The sequence below is a fragment of the Pseudorasbora parva genome, chromosome 25 (genome assembly GCF_024679245.1).
Source record: "Pseudorasbora parva isolate DD20220531a chromosome 25, ASM2467924v1, whole genome shotgun sequence".
In the NCBI taxonomy this organism is placed as follows: Eukaryota; Metazoa; Chordata; class Actinopteri; order Cypriniformes; family Gobionidae; genus Pseudorasbora; species Pseudorasbora parva.
The window spans coordinates 25,732,151-25,751,828 of NC_090196.1; positions in this window are offsets into that span (position 1 = coordinate 25,732,151).

Genomic DNA, 19,678 nt, shown 5'->3' on the forward strand with positions numbered 1-19,678 from the left:
CAGCGAGGGCTCGCCGCAGTTAGCCATGTTCAAACGGGCACCACTGTGAGCAGGGCTAGCTCTCCCTGGCATTGTATAATGCTTTAAACGCCATCGGCGGTCTGGTCTAAAAAGGCCCTCACAGGAAGGAGGGCTTATAGCACCCATGTAATCCATTACCATCAAGCACTGCAAACAAACCCGCCCCGAGAGGAAAAAGTGTATGCGTTTGAGGATCTCATGAGGTGGGGTACTCTATTTGTATACTTGTTAGCGGGCCCAAAGGATAAGGCTTATTTTCACCAGGCTTTTAAGACTTGGGAATGGATTAAAACAAAGAATCGGACTCTGAGTTAGCTTTAAGCTAATCTAAGATAAACACAGCCCTACAGGATTTTAATTAGAGTGGCTCCGTGCCTACCACAGGGCCTCCTGATCCTAGCCGCTAATGACTACCTTTCTTCATTTTTCCACTGTTTATATAAAATACAGTTCAGAGTGGCTAAATTGATTGTTTCCATTGAACTAGCCTCCCCCATAGACTTTAACCAGCAGATGGTTACACAGTTCCCCCTAAAGTACTTATATAACACTTTTTCCCCGAAGCACCTGTGTTCGTACCACACAAGCGCACTCTTCTGATTTCTGAAGGATTATGTGACACTGAAGACTGGGTACACTGTAAAAAAAATCCCCGTTAATTTACAGTAGATTGCAGGCAGCTACTTGACCTGTAGAATGCTGTAATTTTACAGTGGACCTACTGTAATCTGAAACAACAGTTAAATACTGTAAAAAATATTACAGTACTGTGCTGTAGAAAATATAGTCTGTACAGTATAATACTGTCAGGTGTTTCCCTCCCGTTATAATGTTATTTTAGTGTTCCTGCTGTAATTTTCATAAATGGTTTAATACTATAACATTTATTAAAGTACTATCAAATGTGATATTTATATTGCAACACTACAAGAAACTGATGATGTATAATTTACATTTTAAAACAAAAAACACTGAAAATTGCTGGCAAACAAATGGCTCAGACAAAAGATAACTTTAAAACGTGCTTTTATTAAAGCTAATAACATAAAATCCATTCATAGAATGACAATATTTCTGCTTCACCAGTGAGGCTAGGCTGAACAGAACATAATGCTGTGACTTTGCCCCACTCCATGAGTTTTTTAAGACGGTGACTAAAGATTCACAGTTGTTGCCTTTTTCTGCACATGCGTCCCTGTCTGCTTGGACACCACCTTTGCCTGGCTGGCTTTTGTTCCTCTCTTGGGGTTCACACAAATAGAGCATCTACAATATAATTACACAGAAATATAATATATTAGTGAGGTAAGTAAATATTAATTGCACTTTAGACATAAACACACTGCATTCAAATATAGGCCTAAATATTCTAGGTTGTTGACATTATGACAGTATTTGCATCAAATTTAGTTTAGGTTTGATCTGAGGCATTAAGAGACCTGAGTATCTTAGAGAAATGTAGACAGCACTTTATAACTTTGTCAGCAGTATTAAAGGGATAGTTCACCCCAAAATTAAAATGTTGTTATGATTTACTCATCCTCATGTTGTTCCAAACCTGTATGAGTTATTTTCTTCTGTTCAACAGAAAAGAAGATTTTTTAAAGAATGATGGTAACCAGACAGTTGACAGACCCAAATGACTATCATAGTAGAAACAAAAAATACAATAGAAGTCAATAGCTACTGTCAACTGTCTGGTTACCAACATTCTTTAAAATATTCTTTGAATACATAAAAAGAACAACTAGAGAGTATGTTTTATTCTGTTTTATTGTTTTATACTCCATGCTTGCTTGTGACACTTACCTAGCAGTATCAGTGGACGCAGGGAGGGTCAGGGTGTGCGCAGCATCTGCTGCAGTGGCAGATATCTGTAGAACAGAAAAATGGTGGCCTATGTAGTGAAATGAAAATGTGTATACAGTCACAATAGGCATGAAGTAAATACTAAACAAGTGGAATACTAAGCAAAACTCACATCAGCACGGAGTATCATTGCCTCTATGTGTGACACTTGATGGCTGAAAACATAGAAAAATGTATTATGCACTCGGGGATACCACACTTTGCATTCAGCAAAAAACTATGAGCATTGCTGCGGGTCTTACCACATATGTTGCACATTAGCATTTTTATAATACAATCCACAGACCTACACAACAAAATAATCTTACCATTTTAACACAGACAATCTTTAATCTCTCAACGAATGGTAGGACTATGTAAAACAGAGGCAGCCAGCAGTGACTGCTAGTCTCATTGCTTTAGTGCACATTTAAAACAAAAAAACAATACCTGATGTAGATTCGATAATAAATCAAGTCAGTTACAAAAGAACACTTTTTTTTCAGTTTGCATTTACCTTGATAAATTGGTGAAGTGAAAGGCCACATGCTGGTGATGCACCGTCGTCTGATCTGTGCTGGCAGGGCCACAATCGGAGCAAAAATTCTTCCTTAATTTAATCCTCTTCTCATTCTTCTTTTCTCACAATAAATTATTAAAGTAATGTAATGTTAAACCTAAATGTTATGGTAATCCTTTTTTGTTGCACGCCTGTTGATGAGATGTGATGCTTCCTGATTTTCCTATGAGTTGTGAGCAGACTCAAGCATGTGACTATAATATAAAATATACTGAATTATCCCGTAAAACTGAACAGTAGCTTGCCGTTATTCATTTGCTCGTCAAATTCTGCCTCATTTACAGTATTCAGCTGTATTAATGAAGAACGGTAAATTACTGTACAAAATGTCCCGTATTTTTACAGTAATTTTTTACAGTGTAGTGTATAAACATACAGAATATTGGCCACCCCTGTGTTATGCAGTTCCCTCTAAAGTACTTGGAATTAACACACATTTACCCCAAAGCACGCGTTTGCACCACACAAGCACACACTTCTGATTTCTGAAGGATCATGTGACATTGTACACTGGGTAGTGTAGGCTATATACATAGGCTACAGAATATTGGCCAGCCGTTTTATGCAGTTCCCCCCAAAGTACTTAGAATTAACACGCTTGTCCCCCCAAAGCACCGGTGTTCAGAATATTTTTGGAATTTGGAATTGTTGAGTAAAAAACCCAAAGAAACACGATCTTAAAGCAGGTCGTTAAAAACAGGTGGCTTTAGACATTCATCTGTGTAAATTAACCACTACACACAAACTCCCGCCTCAGGGTAACAGTAAATGACTATTAGCGAAGCGTGATGACCTTGGCACAACATAAATGCTAAATAGTGCACATGGATACTTACAGTAGCTACAGGGCATGCGTTGTAAAAGACAGGGAAATAATATACACAAGTGTCATTCTACCCGCTTGCTTCATCTTCCTGGAGCCCGAGGAGATGAGTGAACTACACTTTGTCATTTCGTGTCAGCAGATATAATTAAAGTTTGGCAGAGAGCTTCTCCAGAACGTCCATGTGTCCCACTGTTGTAGTATATCTGTCACGCAGAAGAGTTCGACCTCAGGCTATTAGCTCCAGATATCACCCTTCCATTTTCACCCATTAAAGCTCCAAAAAAGATGAAACTCGCTAAAAGTGTGTCACCCCTGTCCACGGTCAAACATATCCTGTGTTTTAATGCATTGGTTGGTGAGCTTCATTACAGCTAAAATGTTCATGTCCTGTGTTTAATGCATTGGTTGGTGAGCTTCATGACAGCTAAAATGTTGCAATCTAAACACACACACACACACACACAGAGAGAGAGAGAGAGAGAGAGAGAGAGAGAGAGAGAGAGAGAGAGAGAGAGAGAGAGAGAGAGAGGTTGTATAATAAATACAAAAATATACTTTAGGGTGCTTTCACACCTGCCTCATTTAGTTCGGTTGAATCGTACTAGAGTTCGTTTCCCTCTTTGGTGCGGATCGTTTGGTCAGGTCTGAAAGCAGCTATCGCACTCGGGTGCGCACCAAAAGCGAACCAAACAAGCGTACCGAGACCTCCTTGAAGAGGTGGTCTCGGTACGTTTTCAAACGAACTCTGGAGCGGTTTGTTTGTGGTGAGAACGTGATCCGACCTCGAACAGAACCAACTGCAAAAGTACTGATCATTTTTGGACTGAACCAGCTGCCGTAGTTAGCTGCGCTGACATTGTGTGCACGATATTATTACCTGATAGATCGTTGGCAATATTTTCGGAAGATGGAAGCATGTCAAGAGTTAATAATTAATGCACGCCTCCTCTTGAAGTGACGAGCGATGCGCGCTCGCCGTCTGCAGTGCATTAGAACGTTGTTTTCATGTCGCATCCGCGCTTCATCATAGAAATGTTTTGTTTGCATACTGTGGTAAATACACACCGTTTAGTAGATTATGGCCAGGGACAAAACTGGCCCGCGCAGTCGTCTCTCCATAGAGTTATTATAGTTTGCTGGCTTTGCCTCGCCTGTTGGAATTTTCCCACACGTAAATTCTGACCAATCGACAAGCAGTTGAGGAAATACGCCATGGCCAATGAGTGATGTGGATGTTGTCACGTGCCTGCGTTTTGGTTCGTTTCAACTGGTTCGGAACAAAGCAATCAGTGTGGTGTGAAAAGGAACCAAAAAATCTGAAAAATGCAACAATGTATAATTGTTTGCCCTTGGTTCGGACCAAATGAACCGAACTAGAGATGTGAAAGCACCCTTACTTACCGAAAATGCATTAAATTGATCAAATGACAGTAAAGACATTCCTAATGTTACAAAAAGTTTTATTTCAAATAAATGCGGTTCTTTAGTACTTTCTATTTATCAAGGAATCGTATCATTTTCCAAAAACAAATAAAGCAGCTACAGCATGGAAGCTTGTTTCCACTACTGCATAAAAAATAAAATGGGTAATCGTGACTCGCAATTGGAAATTTACATCTCACAATTATTACTTTTTTTCCCCCCACAGAATTGTGCAATATAAATACGCAATAGAAAGTTATGCAGTCAGAATTACATGACAAACTCACAATTCTGAGAAATAAAGTCAAGTGTTTTTTTCCTCATAATTGGTCTTCATAACTCACAATTGTGACTTAATATCTTCACATTCTGTGGCGGAAACAAGCTGTTTATAGTGGTGTATAAAGAACCCACATAATGAACGTTGTGTTTGTTTTTTCAACCTTAGAATGAGACATTTCTATCTACACACACAATGGGTCACATTACAGTAAAGTTACCTATGTGTGCCACTCGGTCTCCTCTCCGCCAATCAGCTGGTGTGTGGTGAGCGTTCTGGCGCAATATGGCTGCCGTCGCATCATCCAGGTGGGTGCTGCACATTGGTGGTGGTTGAGGAGATTCCCCCTTCTATGTAAATCGCTTTGAGTGCCTAGAAAAGCGCTATATAAATGTAATGAATTATTATTATTATCATGTTTCTACAGTAACCCTAAACGGACAAACTTCTCCACAGAGCGCTATTCACTCTATCATCTCCGCTGACAACATCTTTGTCCTGCGTCGGCCACCGTAGTTTCTCTATGTGCTTCTAAAGGGAGGGGTGAGCGGTGGGTGATTGCAATTCACAACCTCGCCGCTAGATGTCATTAAACTTTACACACTGGACCTTTAAATCCTTATTTAATCTCACCAAATTTTTATTTATTCAACAAGTACCCCTTCCCCCCAAAAAACTTGAAATGTTCATGGTTGTATTGTGACAACAACGATGTACTAAAAATGTGTTGCTTATTGCTTACAGGCAACAATGCTGTTATACCACTGTAGTTTGCGACGTTACTTTTTTAGAGAAATACTATGCACCTTCAGACTGAACATGACGCCACAGTTTTTACAAACTCACGTTTCGTAGTTTACATGGAGAAGATAACGGTATCGTTTTCTTTTAAACTTTCAAAATGTTGCGTTTTCAGGCCCCCAAAATGCTGTTGTCATGTAAATTAACAGCTAATACATTTTTTTTTTTTTTTAGTTGGAAACAGTCGCGTAAGCATGATGCCAAACAAAATGAGCTGTGATTGGTTGCTTTACATGTCTGTGGTCTACACAACTGTGGTCACCTTTCTGCTGGATAGCTACAGTATAAACTTGAACTTATAGTTCTCCAGGTTGGTTGCTGGAAAGTTCTATAGTCTGACTCTTATTCTATAAGTATGAAAGTGTGTAGTATGGATACAGTTCGAACTTTGTGGAAAAAATGGTATTCCCTGGTGGCTGTAGCCTTATTCAGCAGGATAATGCGCCCTGCCTCAAAGCAAAAATGGTTGCTTTACATGTCAGTCAGACGGCCACTGGGCGGTCCTTGGCCATTGAAAGCTGCTATAGAGGCCAGATCGTCTGCCGAGACTAGATATTATAGGACGCAGTTTCCAATACATCTCCCCAAGCATAGTATGCAGCTATCTCTTTTCTTTAATTGGGTCAACTGTAACATCATTACCTTGAAATGTGTTATTGTTTGATTGAATTTAGTTTTCGGTGATTCAAAAATATGCAAATGCTGAGGAATTACCATGTGTCAAACACAGGAGTGTGATGGTTAGTTTTATGAAAGCTGACATTTAAGTGATAACGGAAATTGCCGTTTTGATCAAATGAAACTAAAATGACTATCCTGTTCTTTTTATAAACGTAATCAGTTTTAGTGGTCTCTTCTCCAACAAATGCTCTTAAGTTTGTTCCGAAGTGTATCTGTGATGTATTGCTGAGGAAATGGCCACGAAAACACTATCAATCACAACTGTGGTCACCTTTCTGCTGGATAGCTACAGTATAAAATTGAACTTATAGTTCTCCAGGTTGGTTGCTGGAAAGTTCTATAGTCTGACTCTTATTCTATAAGTATGAAAGTGTGTAGTATGGATACAGTTCGAACTTTGTGGAAAAAATGGTATTCCCTGGTGGCTGTAGCCTTATTCAGCAGGATAATGCGCCCTGCCTCAAAGCAAAAATGATTCAGGAATGGTTTGAGGAGCACAATGAGTTCTCAACAAGCATCTGTGGGATGTACTGAACAAACAAGTCTGATCCATGGAGGCCCAACCTCGCAACTTACAGGGCTTAAAGGATCTGCTGCTAACATCTTGGTGCTAGATACCACAGCACACCTTCAGGGGGTCTAATGGAGTCCATGCCTTGATGGGTCAGGGCTGGTTGGGCAAGAAAGAGGGACCAACTTGGACATGGAGATTGTCTGATTAAAATGTAAAACAGTGCAGTATACACTGTCAATTTATCAAGTTTAAATAAATCAATTTAAATAAAATGTTGGTTGCACTTTATTTAAAGATGACTTAGTTAAGTTGTACTTAAGTACTGAGTAATATTAATTAACTACATGACCTCGCTAGAGTTAGGGTTTGGTTTACAGTTAGTTACCCTATTTTTTATATATTTGAACATATTTATATGAGCATACTGTGCACAACGTGAAAAAACTGATCGTCATGCCAGGCTTTTGCCTGAGCTTTCTGCTCTTTCTACACAGTTAGCCGCCACTGCAGCCGTCCTCTGCCTTGCTGAGTGGGCGGCTGCTTGTTTCTGCAGTTTGCATGCTGTGGTTGCCTACTTTGGACACGCACCTGGACTGATAACGCTGTCAGCTTGTGTCACACAAGACCACTCCTGGCAAGAGCCACTCCTCTGACCAGCCAAGCAGATAAAATGTCTGTCTCCAAACATTTGTTCCCTCTCTAATAGGGATGGCGATAGGCTCTCTGGGAACAGATTAGGGCACTTTCAGCAGGCCAGGATTTGCCCCGAGCCACAATGTTTTCACACTGCACGGGCTTTATCAGCAGCACCCTTGATGACGGCTATGTTCATATTTTCAGCGGGACTGTTTAAGACCTCGTAATCCGAGGGCATTTTGCATGCAGTTAGGGCTGCACAATATTGGGGGAAAAATACTGGCATTGTGATATTTTTTCCCCTACAAAATATATTGTAATATAAAATAATTAAAAAATAATAATAATTAGATGACTTGAATAGCTATATTGAATGGGGGAATTTTGTTAAAGAGGTCATCTGCATAGAAAATAAGTTTTACTCTAAAGAATTTTGAATGATGAATGATTTAGGAAAAGCAGTTATAAAGTTGCAAAATAAAACAAATTATTGTGCTTTACACACAACATTTTTGAAATTAGTGAAAATTAAAGTTTTTCGCAAGGACAACAACAACTTTTACATTAAGTTAAATGTCACTTCCTCCTGCCAGTTAATTTTGTTTTTTTACAGTAAGTTTTTTTGTCACTTGCTGTCAGTTAATTACTGTCTTTATTTTACAGTAAGTTTCTTGTCAATTGCTGCCTGTTAATTACTGTTTCTATTTTACAGTAAGATATTTGTCACTTGCTGCCAATTAATTACTGTTTCTATTTTACAGTAAGATATTTGTCACTTGCTGCCAGTAAATTAATGTTTTTATTTTACAGTAAGATATTTGTCACTTGCTGCCAGTTAATTCATGTTTTTATTTTACAGTAAGACATTTGTCACTTGCTGCCAGTTAATGTTTTTATTTTACAGTAAGTTTATTGTCACTTGCTGCCAGTTAATGTTTTTATTTTACAGTAAGATATTTGTCACTTGCTGCCAGTTAAGTAATGTTTTTATTTTACAGTAAGTTTCTTGTCACTTGCTGCCTGTTATTAACTGTTTTTATTTTACAGTACGATATTTGTCACTTGCTGCCAGTTAATAAATGTTTTTATTTTACAGTAAGATATTTGTCACTTGCTGCCAGTTAATTAATGTTTTTATTTTACAGTAAGATATTTGTCACTTGCTGCCAGTTAATGTTTTTATTTTACAGTAAGTTTATTGTCACTTGCTGCCAGTTAATGTTTTTATTTTACAGTAAGTTTATTGTCACTTGCTGCCTGTTATTAACTGTTTTTATTTTACAGTAAGATATTTGTCACTTGCTGCCAGTTAATTAATGTTTTTATTTTACAGTAAGATATTTGTCACTTGCTGCCAGTTAATTAATGTTTTTATTTTACAGTAAGATATTTGTCACTTGCTGCCAGTTAATGTTTTTATTTTACAGTAAGTTTATTGTCACTTGCTGCCTGTTATTAACTGTTTTTATTTTACAGTAAGATATTTGTCACTTGCTGCCAGTTAATTACCGTTCATTTTACAGTAAGTTTATTGTCACTTGCTGCCAGTTAAGTAATGTTTTATTTTACAGTAAGATATTTGTCACTTGCTGCCAGTTAATTAATGTTTTATTTTACAGTAAGTTATTTGTCACTTGCTGCCAGTTAATTACTGTTTTTATTTTACAGTAAGTTTTTTTGTCGATTGGTGCCTGTTAATAACCGTTTTTATTTTACAGTAAGTTATTTGTCACTTGCTGCCAGTTAATTAAGTTTTTTATTTTAAAGTAAGTTATTTGCCAGTTAATTACTTTAATCAGTTTTTTTTACAGTGTGTAAATGCCAAAATTCACTCTGAAACCGTTGGTACATATATTTATTTAATTACATCGCAGCCAGTGCAATTTGACAGTCATACTAAGCCGTATGAAAATGTCCATTTTATTTTCGATATATTGTGCAGCCCTACATGCAAACATCTCTGCAATTCCTGAACGTATTTGTCGACTCGAGCCAGTCCTGCTGGTGCTGTTGCAGTTTTCCCATAAGTGTTTAATGTGGCTGTGGTGTATTGTCTGGCCAAAAACAAGGAAGCTAGCAAGCCCAGCAAACACTTGCCAAACTTGCTTTCCAAGTCAACACTGTGTCACCGCCACCCGCCGAGCCAGGAAGGGTGCCAGGGCTCACGAAGCTCGGGATCTGAACTTCAAACAATGCCATCTGAGGGCAGCCTTCGAGAAGGAAGACGCAAAAGCCAATTGCCATGAACTTGTGATGCAAAGTTAAGCGCTGAAGATCAGCCACGTTCCCAGATGGAGGAGAACGGCTCGGGGGTTTAAACCCTTGGCGGTGTTACACAAAGACGAGTTTTCCAAGGCCCACGGCTGTTTATCTGAAGGCAAGAGAGCAGACAAATGGATTATGCTGAATGAATGACTTTCTGAATGGAAGAAAATATAAACGGATTATGACACAATGCAGTGTGAAACCGACGCTCCAGTCATTGGTTGGTTGGTTAATGTGTAGATCCCTATGTGCACATGCAGAGATCCGAGACCTGGTGTTAGAAAAAAGGTGTTTTATTTTTACTATGCAAACCCGATTAAAGTAGAACCATCCAGGAGGATATAACCAGCGGAGTGGGAGTGTTGTCGCCACGGAGCATCGCAACAAAGTCCCTCTGAGATTTGTCACTTCTGTAAATCAATTTCACGCCCTGCGAATGTACAAATATTGTCAGCAATCAAAATATTTGTTTCTCAAGGAAATTTCTTTGAACATCTCGGTGGTTTGATTTATCCTAGGGCTCAGAGATATCTTTAAAGGCATCTTGAGCGTCCAAGTAAGAACAAAAACGTGAAATTAAAAATACAGTGCCAACAGAAAACAATAAAGACAGTTCTTTTTCATTCACTGAGCTAAATCTGTTTTATGAACACAGTTCATTTAGATTCATTTATTTAGATTAGATACATTTGAATGCATTTATTCATTTATTTATGCCGCATTTGTGGATGGGCATAATGAGTTGTTGCCTCAAAGTTTAGTCCCATGATGACTAATAATATATAAATCAGTGGTTCTCCACTGGTTTTACTTCACTCATGTGGCGGCCCAAAACAAATTACCAATTTTGATTATCTTTGTAACTAAGGTGATCAAAAACATAAAACATTATTTAAAAAAATTAAGTACATGTGAAATACTTTTGAACATATAAAGACAATATAGCCTACTATATTTTAATAATAACAGTAATTTTATTTTTCTCTATTTTAATTTATAATTAATAAATATATTCATATATAAATATATAAAATAAAATATATAAATATATACAGTTATACTGTATTATTAATATTAAAATAAAATAAATAATTAACACAAACTACCATTAAAGTATATAATTTATAAATGTTATATTGTTATTAATAAAATAAAAAAACTGAGTTTTGAAGTGTCATTCATTTACACAGCATATAATTTATAATAAATGCATGTGTTATAGTATTATTGTTATTATTAAATTAGTGCTTAAGACACAATCTTAACATAGTGGCTAATTTTATGCAACTAGCCCCTGGTCTTTTTAAATAAACAAAATAATAATAATAAAGTAATAAAATAATAATAACAACAACAACATTATAATAATTATTAAATCATAATAATAATATTAACAACAATTATTATTAATAAAAAATCCAAAATGTCATTTACTTTTCATATTACTGTTCTTATATTTAAATCACATTAAAACTTTATTTTGCTTAGTGCCTCTTATTATTTTATTTTTAATTTAAACATTAAAAACAACTTTATTTAGTTATTTGCATTTTAAGCATTGCTTTTGTCCTAGTGTCCGACCAGAACAGACCGACACTGTAAAGAATCCCTCTTTTATTGCTTGGAAATCGGGGATTCATTAACGTCAGGACACGCGGTGACAAAATCAAAAGAACAACCAGCGGAATGCTGAAATGCATTAAATTCTTTGTAATTACTATGATCTGCATTTTTGGATCGGACATGAAGAGTGGATGTTTTTGAGGAAATAATGGATAAATGCTATTTGCATGGCTTTGTTTGTAAAAGAAAGGGTAATTAGGTTAGAGGGAGAGAAGACACCGCATCTGGCACTGAACGAGAATCTCTGTGTATGTGATTAGTTGCCAAGAGGGTCCCCAGATGGCATCTATTACCTGCGTGCATTAATTAAAGATCCAAGCGCGGACCCCATTAAAGCTCAGAGTGGCCCTGAGGACACGTGAGTATACGTTCTGGAGATTTGAACTTCACTGAAGATGCTTTTCATGCACATTCTGGAATGAAAGTAAAGGACTTATGAAAGAAAGAAGGCGGGATAAGAAAGAACACTAAGGACGCGTTTCAAACATAACGCATTATGTTTTCATGTCGGAGAACAGTGAAAGACACCTTTCAAGCTGTGCATTGATTTATTTAGTTCATTTACTCAGCCTCGTATCATTTCAAACCTGTATGACTCTTCTTTCTTCTGTCAGAAATGTCTGAAATTACAAAGAACTAAAGCTTTTAAACTTCAAAAAGACAAAAGTGTTAAAAAAGTTATATTTGGTCTTCTGAAGTCATAGCTTTGTGTGAGAAACAGACTAAAAATTCAAGTCATAAGTCAACTAGTCACACTAGTTGTGTCCATCCACCTATTTTATGCAAAATTTGGGATATTAAAAAAAAAAAAAAAAATGCGGGTTGGACATGCCAAGATGATCATAATACTAAAATTGTGCATAAAATGTATGTACTCAGTTTAGGTGTATATTTTAAGAAGGCATGCACATAAACTACGATGGCAACACATTTACCGAATTCGATTCGATTTCGATTCACAAGCCCTCAAATCGATTTGATTTCGATTCTCGATTAGATTTTCGATTTCTTTTCCATTCTTGATTCGACTCAAATGAATATAGATTTAATACAAATACTATAGGTATTTATAAAAAAGAACAGTGAACATAAATGGGTAATTAAAAAGAAATGAAAAGCCACAAACCTGTATATTAAAATTTTTATTTTAGGTACACCTGAGTACATTAAAACAGAACGCATCTCTATATTTCAAATCCATACAATTGTTGAATACAATTTTGATGCAAATTTATTCTAAAAAAAATGATCTGAGAAGTATTTTATGAATGTTTTGATATATTTATTCTAAAACATAAAAAGGATATTGGATGATTTTTTTTTAGCAATTTTCAGTACATGACAAGCTTTTCTTGCGATTTTGCCGCTCGTCATGTGTGCATTTACTTTTCATACATGAGAAACGCGTTCATTATTTTTTTACAGTCTATGGACAACAATGCTGACTTAAGTTGACTGTGGACTAACTTATTTGAGGAAATCTGTTTATAATATAAGCTATTAGGGTTTGAATTATTGATCCTGTGCTGCAAATGGACTATAATTTGAATATGTCTATAATGGCTAAGGTATGTACTTAAGTGACTGCTCAAGTTTGATCCTAATGCAAGGCAAGCATTAGCGTGTAAGTTATGTGATCTATTTTTAGCGGTTATGTGCTCGGCTGTGTGTGTGTGTGTTGTCACATCAAATGCTTCCGCAGATTTTTAGTATTACTACAGCACTTCACCTCAGCATTATAAAAGTTTATTCTTAGCTAAAAACACTTAGTTCTTTAAAAAAATATATGTGCTCATTAATGTATATTTACTTTTTTCAAGCAATAAAGTATTCCCGTAAGTTTATAATATACCATTGAAAATACATACGGGTGAGGGGTTCGAATGCCGGTCGCCATGTTGCCCCTCCATCTTGAAAGTACATTAGCAAAAGAGGGACATACACGTAAATTCAAGCTTCGCCTTTCGCGTTTTAACACTCGATGGCACCATGTCGAATGTGAAGAGGGGGATTGCCGTGTTAATCTTGGACTAAATCGGCCACCGTAAGAGTTAAAACAAAATCAGAATGGAGAGGAACAGAAACTATTATTCACTGGATGGTCATATACCTTTTCACTGCTAGATGGGGGAAAATATCACAGTGTAGCTTTAAACACTGAATGGATAAATTATGTGCGCCTCTAGCTCCTTTGTAAGATCACGCAAGGCAAATGGGTGACATCTAGTGGAGAAGAATAGTAATTAGATTTATGTTAATCTTATGTTCAATGTTAGCGGAAATAAATATGGAAAAAAACTATTCGTGGCCTTTGAGAATCGATTCTGAATGGATCAGATTTTAAAAAGCGATTAATCGAACAATCTTTTTTTGATTTTTTTTCATGCAAGATACCATGACAGCGTTTATAGAGGGTATGCATTGACAAAAAGAAAGAGTTAATGCAGAGTCTTTCTAACCATTTCTCCTCAAAAACTCTTTACAATACAGTATTCTGTGCAGAATTCAAATGGTCCGAGCCGACTCGGTGCTATTGTGTCTCTGGACCGGAGCAGACGTTTTTTTGTTTTTATAATACTCATACACAGGCGTTTGACGCATGCGCTTTTAAGTTATCTCTCGCAACAAGTTATAACCCATGTAAATACTGAAAAAAAAGTATGTACATATGCAACCTGCAAGTTCAAGTACAAGGTTACAAAAAAATCAGTTCAGTAGATGCAAACTCTTCTGATGACAAAATGTGCGTCACACACACACTGTACGCTGACCCTTGCGTACGCATAAAGTGTCCTTAACGTGAAACCATACTTTATTCGCCCCAATCAAATTATATTTACACTGAACTAGGGATGCACCGAATCCAGATTTTTGAGGTTCGGCCGAATACCGAATCCACTGGTTTAGTTTCTGCCCAATTCCAAACCAAATACCGAATCCAACTCCCATCCTCAGTCCATTATCACAGTAAACACATTAATGACATAAACAACGTCCACAGCAGTGTATTTTTAATTTAATTTTAATTTTAAAAAAAGGCAACATTATGCCAGGATGACTGTGCCGTATTGCTGTCTGTAGATTCCTTCATGCACAAAAAAACGGATCACCGCTTCTTTTACGTCCTTACGTAATGACGTCATTTCTATCATACTGGCGGATGAAAATACATTTTTTTGGATACGTTTTTTAATTCATGTTTTGCAAAAGCACTCAATACAGCCACTGTCGTTCAAACACTGATGTTTTACACAGATTAAATAAATGTACATTTACATAACATAAACTTACACAAATCCTTGGTTCACCCGTGCTCATATATTATCAGCATCCGTTTTCCGAGAGAAACAGCAGCCGTCCCACTCCGAGAGAAACAGTTCTGTTCAAGACGCATGCAGTATCTCAGCTCACCGGTTCTCACAGCAAAACATGTCTCAGTTCAGCGAACTGTTGAAGTTACAACATATACTTCAAGATATTAGTTTATTTCTAGTCTGAGGGACTGTCACTCAGGTCAGAAAGCGAGTAACTATGGTAACTTGTGAGATCAGCGCTGATTTTAGACGCGAACCGTTTAGAACAATTCAGTCCGATTTGGTGAACTGGTTCGACCGGATCACTAAAAAGATCCGGTTAAAAAGAACGATTGTTCGCGAACCGGACATCCAGGGGCTATTGTTTAGGGTTTCATGCCACCACGAGACAAATCGGCATTGCAAATTGAACATATAGCTCGACTTGAATTGCCTTCTTGTGACTGAAAGTACTGCCAAACAACACTTTCTGTTCACAAGTTCCATTTTCACTTTCTCACAGCCTACTGCATTCGAAGGGTCCACCTAGTAAACACATTGCAATAATCAACCACGGCATCATGTTCGACCAGTATCGCGTAGTGCAAGCGGGTTTGGTAGAAAAAAATTCTAAGGTTCGGAAACCGAACCCAGTCAAAAAGCCCAATATTCGGCCGAATCCGAACCCGAATCCTGGATTTGGTGCATCCCCACACTGAACCCTATATAGTCTCCTATTCACCATGTAGAAAATACATGAATACAGAAAACACATCCTTTTGTGACCAAGTGGCCAATTTCAGCTACAGCTTTAGTGTCTATTTTTAATGTAGGGGGCGGGGGACGCCTTAGATTTTAGAGAGCATTTGATTGGACAGAAAATCTGATGAGAAGCTGAAGTGCATGAAGTGATGTCATCAAAATCAATGATCCATATTGGCAGAAGTGAGAGACTAAGTTTTGAATGCTTATGTCACTGTTTCATGTTGCACAGTGTAAAGCCTCTCAGCTTTCATTTACCTTAAAATGCACCGAAACCGAACAGTTTTCCTGCTTATCACAGATTTTGTACATCAACGGTGGTTTTGCACTCAGATTTTGTTTTCCCCCGGTAAGCTCTTGGCAGATCGCAGGGGTTCGGCAGTGTGTGGGTTCACATTCGCCGTCTCTTAATCTCTCATGGCACTTGTGTTTTTACAGATAAAATGAACACGTGTAAATATGCTCGTGAAAACACATATCATGTACTTGACATGCGTGACTTTACGTTAAATCTTAAATTGCATAACGTAACCTCTCCAATTACCCTACTCGAGTAAAGGAGGCTGATGCACACGCTGAAAACAAGATGCGACGTTTACGTCTTGACACAAGTGGCAAAAACAGATGCTAAATCATTCTCTATTCCACAACAACTGGAGTGTGACAATTTAGGAGTTTAAAGGCATTTTTAGTAACAGCAGTTAGCAAGACAATAAACCAAAATGATCTTTGAATGTCAGCATGTGTCCGTGCAGTTAAGCAGGCCACAAAATTGAGAAACGAAAGTCTGTAAAAACTGGATTTGGAGAGTAAATACATTTCAGTTGGCCTGTAACTTTTATTAGAAATTGCAAAATGTAATCGTTTTAAACTCGAAACTAAAACTGACACTGTTAACTTGTCACGTAAGCAAGGTTTAAACTATCAACGTAATTCAAACGCATACAAATCACCAACGGAAAACATCTGCTGTCTGTGAATATACAGGGGTACAAAAGGTTCATTATTTTTTCAAAGTCCCCTGTAGTCAATAATTGTATCCCTATAAAACTCATCTTTGATCACCAAAATGGCATATTTAAACTTTTTTCCTGTAAAAAAAATTCTTAAAATAGCTTTAGCTCTACACCCTCGCTTCATTTAGTGTACGTGGATTCATGAACATGCAAATTAGCCCCGCCTCCACTCACTCGCACGAGCTCAGAGATCAGCTCGCTTAACTTTACTCAAGTTACTGTAGTAAACGCTGCACAAAAGGTGTCGCTCTTTACAACGTTGTACACATACGTAACGGTGCGTATAAAATAACGGTACTTAAAGCTGCGCCATGTAATTTTTCCGTCCGCTAAAGGGCGCCTATTCTAAACAAAGGCGTAGTTTGATGACGCCAAGTTTGAGCTCAGAATCTTGGGACATGTGGTCTTCACCTCACAGCTAGTGAAAAATAATCAGGATAGGACCGAATTGAATTATTCAACGAACATTATTTGGTCCCTAGACTTCCACAGAAGATATACATGTTTTAATTTTTATACCATTTCTATTTTTGATTGTTAACAGGGTGTGAAGAGTTTTTCAACCAGTATAACAAAAAGGCATGCTTTAATGGCTGGTACAATACATTTACAACCCGTGAATTTTCCCAATGCACTTGCCATTTGGCATGTTTGGCCAAAAGTTAATTTTGGATCCCTTTTTTAAGGGGGCGTGTGGGGTTGAGCCCAACACACAGCTGTTTAGTCAAAGATAACACATTGTCACAGTGCAGGTAACATGCAGAGGGCCACTGCGGCATTCATTTGCTAATTCCTCATCTTATATCCACACAGCACACACCAATTTCTTTTTCTTTTTTTTTTAGCCTCTATTTTTTTGTAAATAATATCACTTGTTTTTGTGTCAGGGTGGGAAATATGGAAATTTAGAAGCGCTTTGAAGCGCTCCAGTAACAGTGGGTTTCCTCCTATTCTTGAGACGGCAGGAGGTGGACAATATCCAGCACCCCTCCCTCTCGGACGAAAAGGGCTGTCGCTCACCTTCTTGTGCGTCTGTCTCCCTCGCACAAGGAAAATGAGATTACTTTTGACAATGACTGATGGGCTAGCCATGAATACATTTGTTACTGAAAATGAAAATCCCTGTTAAATCTCATTTTAATGAGCAATGTGGACGGTCGACACCAAATTTTGGTTCAATAGCAGCGTGTGCCGTCTTTGTGTCGTCGCTTAAATATTAATAGAGGAACGTCGAAACTCATTCAACATTCATGTTTTGGGTCGGTGTGAAGAACTGTATGTTTTGAAAGTTGATCAAAAACTTGGGTTGCAGTATTTTAGCGATTTTTAGTTCACTAAATCATCCTTAAATTATCCTTTCCATTAACCTCTTTTTTTGCAGTCTGAATTTAATGCAACATTGAGGGTAACTAAAAATTAGGGATGCAACAATACAGTTAGTTCACGGTTCAATACATACCTCTGTTTTTAACCAAGGTTTTCGGTTCGTTTTTTTTGCTGTTTTATTCTTAGGTTACAGGAACAGAAAGAGGTTAAGGAGAAAATGTTTTTATTGTAAAATTCTTTCTTTATTTTACTTAAAAGACTTGAAAAACCTTACTTAAACATAACTTGTAGACATTCCTAGTGCCTTATAATATATATATATATAAATATATATATATATATATATATATATATATATATATATATATATATATATATATATATATATATTTGCTTATATCAACGCATAGACTCATAGACACACTCAACAGGCACACAAGCGCGTATTGAACCATAAATGCTGTACCGAACGGTTCAATATTATATTAAGAATTGTGGCATCTCTACTGAAAATATTGTGATGTTTATGCTACAGGTGATGATATGATGTAAATTGATCTATGTATACAAGCATATTTTGGCTGTTGCATCATCTCCATGATAAAAATTGAGGGTAAAAAAAAGAGATCAAATTTTAGGGTGCATCTCAACATCCTAGTGTTCATATATTAATTCAGATATGAAAAAACAATTGTCTTTATTTACAAGCAACAGATTTGTCTAAAACTATATATATATATATATATCTCAAGTGACCATAAAGACATTATAATTTATATTAATACAAAAATGTTATATCTGAAAAAAAGCTCAAATAAGGTTTCATGGTTTCCACAAAAATATTAAGCAGCATAAATGTTATCAACATAGATAGTAACAATAAATGTTTCTTGGAATTTACCTGAATAAATTAAGTAAAGTTTCCAAAACTATTTAGTCTATACATGATTAGTGGAATGTGCTTTTATAATTTAAGTTGATTTTAAAAAAGGGTACACTTAAAAAAAAAAAAGTGATGTGCTCTTTACTTTAAAAAAAATATGGTAACAATATTACACATAATATTTTTTAGTCGTTTCTAAGGCTTATTTTTAATGGAATCTAACTGAATAAATCATTTAAAATCTCTTTAATTATTTAGTCTACGAAAAACAATTAATTTAATATTTTTAGTGAAATGTGCTTATTTTAAGTTGACTTTTAAAAAAGGGTATACGTTAGAGTGAATGGAATTGACCAGTTTATATTTAACTGAGCAATTATATAATTATAGACCATGTGCTGCTAGCACAGCACAAGCAGAAACAAACTTTTTACTATACTGACATTAGCAAAGTTATTGATTTATAATATTTAGTATGCATGCAGTTAACCATAAACTCTAATCTTCTGCACAATGGTAACAATCAAAACTTCAATATAAGCAGAAACTCTTTCAAATGTCAAACATAACTGAACATTAACAGATATTTCCCTTAACTTAAAATTACATAAAATAACATTTCATTTAAATATTAACTCTCAATTTCCAGCCATATGCAAAGCATGCTGGGAACTAGCAATGGTCTCTCTAAATAAAACTGCACATTTGATCTAAATCTCTCAGAATAAACAGGTAGCCTTTTTCCCTTAATTTTATCAGCTTAATCAGTTCCTCAGTTCAAGCCTCAAAATTGTTAAAATTTCCTTTAAAAAATTAGGAAAATGTATCTCTTGGTTTTATTAGGGAAATTTTCTCAATATGTTCTATACAACACTGAACCACAATTTTATTAAAAAAAAAA